Source organism: Humulus lupulus, chromosome 4 (genome assembly GCF_963169125.1).
Source record: "Humulus lupulus chromosome 4, drHumLupu1.1, whole genome shotgun sequence".
In the NCBI taxonomy this organism is placed as follows: Eukaryota; Viridiplantae; Streptophyta; class Magnoliopsida; order Rosales; family Cannabaceae; genus Humulus; species Humulus lupulus.
Genome location: NC_084796.1, coordinates 51878678 through 51887918, shown reverse-complemented (window position 1 = coordinate 51887918; position 9241 = coordinate 51878678). Strand labels below are relative to the sequence as shown.

The 9241-nt window shown below is 31.3% G+C and overlaps 1 long non-coding RNA gene across 1 annotated transcript; it reads right to left on the bottom strand.

The window, feature by feature from the left end:
* Nucleotides 1–2640: 2640 nt before the first annotated feature.
* Nucleotides 2641–8236, bottom strand: LOC133828959 (uncharacterized). Its single transcript, XR_009891414.1, has 3 exons — nt 8168–8236; nt 2765–2859; nt 2641–2679 (listed from the first exon to the last, which is right to left on the bottom strand). It is a non-coding gene; the product is annotated as an uncharacterized LOC133828959 (long non-coding RNA).
* Nucleotides 8237–9241: the final 1005 nt, after the last annotated feature.

The following is a 9241-nucleotide window of genomic DNA, read 5'->3' as shown; positions in this document are numbered from 1 at the left end:
TCTTGCCTCCTTTAAGCAAGTTAAAAAACGGGACGCACTTGTCTGTTGATTTTGAAACGAACCTGCTTAGAGCCGCAATCCGCCCAGTCAAGCTTTGCACATCTTTTATTCTTGTCGGAGAATTCATCTCTATGAGAGCCTTGATCTTATCTGGGTTTGCCTCTATTCCTCGGGAGTTAACAATAAACCCAAGGAATTTTCCGGAACCCACTCCAAATGAACACTTGAGGGGGTTTAACTTCATGTTATACCTCCTTAATATTGCAAAGCACTCCTCTAAGTCTCCCACGTGCCCCTTAGCTTCCTTTGACTTCACCAGCATATCGTCTACGTACACCTCCATGCTCTTGCCGATTAAGTCACGAAACATGCCATTCACCAAGCGCTGGTAGGTAGCTCCTGCATTCTTCAATCCGAAGGGCATCACTCTATAGCAATACAGCCCTATATCCGTTCGGAAGCTGGTATGCTCTTCATCAGGAGGATGCATGCTGATCTGATTGTACCCCGAATACGCGTCCATGAAGGATAAAGTCTCGTGACCAGAGGTTGCATCTACCAACTGGTCTATTCTTGGTAAAGGAAAGCAATCCTTCGGGCATGCTTTGTTTAGATCAGTCAAATCTACACAAGTCCTCGACTTTCCATTGGGTTTGGGCACCAAGACTGGGTTTGAAACCCAAGCTGGATAGTATGCCTCTCTAATAAACTCGTTCTCACTACAAGAAAAAATGCTTTTAATAACTCCAAAAATGTGTTATCAAAACCTACGATAACACTTTCTGATGTGTTAAGACATACTGTGTTATCGTAGGTCAGGGTACTTACCATAACACTTTATCAGTGTTATACAGATGTGTTATTGTACTGTCAACGATAACACAATTTCTGTGTTATTTTAATATATAGATAAGTGTTGAATTATGTTATTTATAGTCGATACTATAACACTTTTTTTGTGTTATACTACACTTTAGTATAACACTTTTTTTGTGTTATACTACACTTTACTATAACACTTTTTTTGTGTTATACTACACTTTAGTATAACACTTTTTTTGTGTTATACTACACTTTACTATAACACTTTTTTTGTGTTATACTACACTTTAGTATAACACATTTTTTGTGTTATACTACACTTTAGTATAACACATTATTTGTGTTATATAATAAAGTTTCCATAACATAATTCTTTGCATAAAAAGTGTTATTGTAATATATATTATAACTCAATTTTCCTATTATTGTTATATTTAGATATATTTAAATTCTCATTATATATTCTATTTATATTACACTAATTTATTCTATTATATTTTAATTTTTTTTATATAATTAAAATTAGCTTTCTAATATATACTGGCATCATCAAATGAACTTGATTTTCAAATAACAAAAAGTAAGAACATTCTACATTGAATTAACAATCCATAATTTAGTTTAAAACATGCAACACTGTCATTAACAACAAAATATTCTTTAAGTATTCAAACAGTCTAAAAGTTACTACTTTCAAGGAGTCTTAAGTATCCTTTTATACTTCGCCTGTCATATCTGCAAAATAAACAAAGAAATATTTTATTGTTATTATCTAGCATCACAAATTACTTCTAAAAAAATGCTATGGAAATTATATCCAAGAAAGGACACCACATACAAAATAATAGATTCAAAACTACACCAAAGCAAACAAAGAAACAAAACACTAAATTATAAGACATTAGTTATTTTTTTAGTATAAAAATGTACCTCTTGGAACAACTTTTTTAGAAGGCCATGCAACTGTGGAACCAACTGCTTCTTGTATTGTAAGCATCGCATGATTAGGACGAAATAAGTAAGACTCTGGTACAATAGCAACATCAACCCATACTCGCATAAAGTCTGGTCCAAGAGGCTTTCCATGTACAGTTATATTTGGATCACTAGAATCCCAACGATCTTCAGCAACAATTGCATCTGCCCAGTCAAGCAAGTAGCAAGCATTCTTCCCTTCTGTAAAGTTATGTCTTTTTCCTAGTGCAACACTCTACCAAATTTATTTTAAAGACAATATATTAGTTTCTGTAATTGTTCTTCTAAAATGAAAATTTAAAACAATAACAACTTTTATAATTTACCTTAGGGGACTGAACATTGTTTGACTGCAGTACATTGCGAGACTGTCCTTCGCTTGGTGTCACTTTACCACCAACCTAAATATAAAACCAAGATAAGTTTTATTGGAAGAAAAGAAAACTAAGATTTATAAGTGCAAGATAGAAATACCACCAAGTGTTCTTTAAGTAGATTCATCATTTCAGTCATTTTGAGCTTCATATTATGTTGCTCTTCTTCTAACTTGGAGATCTTGCTATTACACATATTAACAACAGTTAGCTTTGACCTTGTCACGTCTCTTCCTTGTCCGATTAAACGACCAGATTTTTGGTTACCAAACAATTTTGTCAAGGCATCCTCATCAGCGTTGTCTGTAGTTCCAGATTTTGATGAAACCATGTTTTGTAAGAATGGTCCATGCCCCACAAAACTAAGTGTTCGACAACTTCGTGTGAAAGTTGATGGCTTAGATTGTGACATTTGTTGCATGGACAAAGAATCTTGGCTGGAAATCCAAGATTCGTCATGGCTGTCTCAACAAACTCTCTAGCTTTTTGCTCATATTCCACCGTTACTCTACAATTTTAGAGCATACGTCAATAATCAAGCACTAACACTTCAACTTATATCCAAAATAAACTATATGATTTTGGTTACTAACCTGTTAAGATGGATCCAACTTTTATCCATCTCCAATGAATTTGTATTTGATGTTGTTCTCTTACTAAAATCTTGTTTTTTGTCTGGGTTTAACAACTGTTAGACAAGACAATCACATTATTTGCGGTTGTAATATCAGGGTCATGACAAGGTCATTCACACGCATGCTTTTAAAAGAAAACATGCATTGGTTGAATTTCAATATATTTGGGTTATTGAAGTTTAAAGCTTTATTGAATTTCATTCAGGGGCAGAGTTGCTTGTTCAGAGTTAAATGATCACTTTTGCTGAAGATTCTAGAGTGGAGTTAATTACTTAATTCCAATTTACAAATTTGTTATAGTTCCTTGTAGAGTGTTTGGGATTTCTTTATGGTCTCGTACCTTTTCTGATTGTTAATGGATATAAATTTATAATTGATTCCAGATTTGTGGTTTATAGATCATTATTAGTTCTCAGTTTGATTATATAACCGTGTATGGTGAGTTGTGTTCAGAATAAGTGGTAAACATTTCTAGAAGAACAGGGTTATTTTAGATTTAGAGAGAGAATTAAGACAGAAAATAAAATAGAACTTTAGAGAGAAATAGAATAATAACAGAGAAGGTGAACATTTAAAGAGAATCAAGAGAGGAAGAATTCAGCAATTCATTCATTTCTTACTAGTGTCAAAAACAGTGTCAAGAAGACTGTGGATACTATTTTAACAAAGCCCAGCAGGTCTAGTCGTTTTGACTTTTCTCAGGTAAGCTCTGCTAATTACTAATTTTTTTTAACAGAAATGTGATGAGAAATATTTTTATCACTAATGTTTACTTAGCTCTCCAAAGTTTCTGTTAGGAGGTTGGAGGATATTGGAACCAAAATGATTAACTTATAATTTATTTCTTTTTGGGTACAGATAAAAACACTGAATTTTTTTCCATTAATTTGATGGTTTCAAGTGAATATTTGTTATCTAATTCTTATCTAGGGTGCATGTGAAGTGGACAACTTCAAATTTGATGCACTTGACTAGGTTTGCTTTACTACTGGAAAAAGAAATAGATCTTTGATGTGTGTATGATTACACAGGAAAAAAACTATTGTTTGGTACTATCCTAAGCATTTTTAGACTAGGCTTCATTTCATTCTACTCTAGCTTGTATCCAAATTATTAGATTCATATTCAACAGATGTGTTCAATTTTTCTGCAGACTGATTTTAATTTTAGCGACAACTTTGAGTATCCGTTTTACCAAGTAAAAATTCCTAAAATGATTTTATTTTTGGTGTGAGTGTTTTTTACACAGCCTATTATGGTCCTAAAAAATTTTGGACCAGATTAATAAACCAAATAGATTTTATAAAGTCTCAAAATTTGTTAAAAAGATTGACCTATTCCTAGACAGCGTTAAAGTAAGATTTTTGAAAATAAATGTCACTAAGTAAAAATAATTATTTTTGTGTAAAATTTTACAAGAAACTGCTTGATATAGCCAAGGTTAATTCTGTGAAGTTTGAGAATTTTTGGAGATGTAGTTTTCCAATTATAATTTTCAAACTAATCCAGTTATAACTTAGGACTTATAAAGTTTATACTTAGAGAAACATATGAGGACTTTTCTAAGTATTTAACTAAGAAAGCTACAAATTTATATTGGTAATGGTAAAATTTACTTTAGCACACCAAATGATTATTAAGATTAATTAGATATTAAAGGGGTAATATTTTAGTAACTCACTGTTTTATTTAAGAGAAAATTTAAAAAAGGTCCAATACTATGGAAAACTTGATTGATTCTAATTTGCTATCTTGAGAACTAAAGAAAGCATAAAGAGATGATAAATTGTGTAGCTGGGTTTATAGCTATATGATATAAAATAGCATGATTATGTAGTTTTAATATAATAACTGTAATCATAAAGATTTATATATGATCTAATGCTTTAATATAGTTGTATGTAGTTGTCTAGTGGATTAATTAGAGAAAATATTATCAAAGAAAGTTAAGTATAGTTATTTTCTTCTAATTGTTTCTGTATAATCTTTCTAATTCAGAAAATTAAGGATGGGACTTGAGAAGCTAGCTTGCAAGTTATGATTAAACGAGTTTCAAGTATGGTTCATAGTCTCTCTCTTTGTTTCTTCTTGGCTGGTTGTTTATCGAATACATTTTAGTGCCCCCTACTATTTAAAAGGTTCACTTTCATGAAGAATAATAATAGTAGGTTTGAGTGTGTTTTTTCTAGGAGAGTTGTGCAGGTTGTTTTTGACTGGTTGCAAGGGCTCTGTTGGCCTCCTATCTTTACAGACTGGTGAAGTTGGCTGGAGGCTGACAGGAAGAACATTACAGACCAGATCACTATTACAGCTCTAGCAGCTTCAGTTTATTACATATGGCTTACTCGGAACAGATGCCATTTTGACAGCAGCTGTTTTATGGTCTCTACTGTAACTAGTCTAATTAAAACCTCTGTTTCAGTTAGATTATTTGGCTTAAAGCTTCGATCTAAGGCTAGGACTTCTAGAGCTATTCAAATGACTCAATTCTTGTCTAGTCTGTATTGATTGAGAGCTGTGTTTGCTCTGTTTGTTTTTCTGATTGTTTTCAGTGTGTTTGTGAGCTGTGTTTGCTCTGTTTGTTTTCTGGTTGTAATCAGTGTGTTTGATCAATAAATTACCTTTTTCTTGATAAAAATAAAATAAAATAATAGTAGGTTATTTTTTTAGCTTCAGTTATTTTCATGAAGAATGGTTGCCATTGGTATATTTGTTAGCTTCAGTTATTAACTTAAAATGATTGATTTGTTTCTAACGTTTTTTTATGGATCTTATGGACCCTTTAATGATCTTTTAAGCATGTAAAAGGTTTCAGTTTGAGTAACAATACAGAGTTTTTGTAGGCTAAATTGCTGGTTGAATCAAATTATTTGTGAAGAAATGTCTATGGTATTGTATTCCACTTGTCTAATCAAGCTTCAGACCTTAACCGTTGCATGCCATTCCAAACAAAAAAACAAGGCAATCTAGTGTGTTTGACATATATTCTTGCTCTGTCAATTGGTGATGACACTATTTAAATATTCCCTTTAAACTTGTTTGAGAATACATTGGCTGGTGTGTGTTTGATTGACTGTACTGCGATTATTAGTTATTACAGTTTATATGATTTTTGATAGTGAACAACATAATTATTTGCATATTTGTTATGGTTGGTAAGGCACTGCTGTTTTGGCAGGACGTCATATATTCTCTTTCTTTCTATTTTTTTTTGGGAAATAAACATGAGTTGGTTGTTCTAAAATTTGTTTTCTTTGGAATATAATACAGTATATGCTTGTATTCTTATGCAGAGATCTTTCAGGCATGACAGAATCATGGAAGGTCTTAATGTTACTGAAGAAATGTTGATCTAAAATAGCATGATTATGTAGTTTTAATATAATAACTGTAATCATAAAGATTTATATATGATCTAATGCTTTAATATAGTTGTATGTAGTTGTCTAGTGGATTAATTAGAGAAAATATTATCAAAGAAAGTTAAGTATAGTTATTTTCTTCTAATTTTTTCTGTATAATCTTTCTAATTTCAGAAAATTAAGGATGGGACATGAGAAGCTAGCTTGCAAGTTATGATTAAACGAGTTTCAAGTATGGTTCATAGTCTCTCTCTTTGTTTCTTCTTGGCTGGTTGTTTATCGAATACATTTTAGCGCTCCCTACTGTTTAAAAGGTTCACTTTCATGAAGAATAATAATAGTAGGTTATTTTTTTAGCTTCAGTTATTTTCATGAAGAAGATTGTGAGTACTACTTCACTCACAATCTTCTTGTTTATCCATCTATACTTTTGGTAAAGCTCTAGTTTTTCTCTTTCTCTTTTTCTTTTTTTCTTTTGTCTATACACTTATTTTTTCTTTCCTTCCCTCACTTGTGAATTTGAGTTGGGGATTTTGTCTTTTAATAGTTTTTGGTCGTTGAGATGTACATTGGTGTTGTTCAACTTCAAGGTTTCCTCTTTTAACTTTTTTAATGGAAATTAATTCTAGCGTGGCTTTCAAAATCTCTAAATATGCTTTTGAATGCTTCCATTTGATGACACTCAATGTGATAATATTGAGAGTTTGATTGAGAATGATGATGAAATTGAAGATCCTTTGCGTGGTGACCCTACAGCTACATGTTTTATTCAATTTATTTCTCAATGCTTTTGCATGAGCTCTCTTGAAATTGGGCAAAGAATTAATTAATGGGGTTTTGTACAAAAGAGTAGAAAGGTGTTAAGTCCAAAAATGCAACTCTAGCATGTTTCTATATGTTTTATGATGTTAGATGCCAATATGGGATTATTATGGTGACAGTGACCATGTGTGATCTAAGGTTGAACAGAATCATGGGATGGGACCAAGCTAAGAAATTTTTGTCGATGGGTTTATGATATATGAGCCACTGATATGGGCAGCACCACATCACAACAAATACATAAGGTGCATCTTGATTCTTGAGCCTTACTTATGGTGAATTTTTATAAACTACTTGTAATTCATTCATTCAAAACTATTAAATTTGGTTCAACTAAAGCCTTGAGTGCTCAGAAGAAATGAAGAGCTAATAATATTTGTTTGATTTGAAATCTTTTTTGGGCAAATAAATTTATGAGTGGGGACTTTATGAGCTTCAAACCCATTAGGCTCTGCACTGATCAGAAGATTCAGAACTGAACTCATTTCCATAAAGGATCAGCTAGCAATCTGAGTCATAATCATCAAACTGATGCTGAGGAGAGGAAGTGAACTTTTCACCAAACTATTTTTTTCTTTTCTTTTTCTTTTTCCTTTTATGTTATAGCAGTTACTTGATTTTCTAGTACCATGATTCTTAGTCCCACTAAAGATTTATTGGTCTAAATCTATTACTAATTTCTAGTACTTTAGTTTCATTAAGCTTTCAAGAGATTCTAGTGTTGTTTTTAATTTAATAATCAGATTCTAAAATGGTAGCCACTAACTAATTGGGTTTGGATCAAAGACAAGATTTTAGCTTGGGTTGTGGCAATTAAATCTAATCTATACATATGGAAATAATGAAAACATTATGACTAAATGAAAAATTTAATCTATACATATAATGAAAAATCTAATCTATACATATAAAAGCTTACCTAACCATCTATCAATACCAAGTCAAAAAATTCAAACAACACACAATAAGTTTTCTTCCTTATATCACCGCAGCACACAAACAAATTTTCCAGAACCTACTTCTCTAATACACACAAGTTTTCAACCTTCCGTTATCACCGCAGCACACAATTTTAATCTCAGAACCTACTTCTCTATGGATGAATATTTAAGATATTCAAACTCCTCTAACATTTTAAAGATATTAATAATAAGAGTTAAAAGAACAAATTCCGTACCTCTTGCAAATTACCTTTGCAATGCTCCTTGCCAATTCGATCCCCAACCTGAAGAATATAATCAATACTTAAAAGATTAATACAAAATTAAAATTTGTCAATAGATATTAAACAAGCATGTATGATAAACTAACAAACTAAACAACATGGCAAGCAAGCTCAAACAACCAAAAATAAAAGTTGGAATATCAAATAAATGTAACAAGAGTGGTTTTATCTTATATTATTTCTTTATTAATCCTTCTTTTAAAAAAGAAACCTTGTGGTTTTCCATGTTTGTTCATATGTAACTCTGATCATTGTTATGAAAATTAACTAGATGAGTAATTTTTCCATGTTGGGACTGTTTTATTAGTATTCAAGTTTTATCATTGTGGTTTTACCTGCGAGAATCCAAGTTTAATGAGGAAATTAGGCTCTGCAACATTTCATGGGAGTGTTATTACTATATTTTTTTTTTATTGAAATAGTCTAAAATTAATAACAATTACATGAGATATGAAAAAATAATTCTTATCTAAAAATTGTTCAATTAATGAATTAGAATTTCATTACCAAATAAGACAGCCGTGCAGCCATCACCACATACCAAAGACAGTTACTTACATGGAATAAAATTCCCTACTAAACCCAATATCACAACACTATCTTTAAAAGAACTTTATAAAGAAAATATAAATATTTCATGGGAGTGTTATTACTGCTACCAATAAGCCTTAGAAAAAACTGATTAGAAGATGTATTAATAACTCGCACACCATTGAGAATCTCATGTTTTGACCCCTGCATTTTTTTATTATTTGAACTCACCCACTTCGTCAAAGTTGATATTGATACCAAAATCTTAAAATAAACTTTAGCAAAGTAGACTCAACATACATATCAGCATATTTAGTCTCACACAAGCTCGTTTTTACAGATGTGATTTCTCTTTTACTTTGCAAAATATTTATATCCATTTTTTATTGTTTTTGAGACTAGTTTTACAATCATTATCAAAATTATGGAACTTTATAATTAACAATGACAGAGAACTTTTAGTAGAACAACCAAACACTGATATAAGCACAGGAA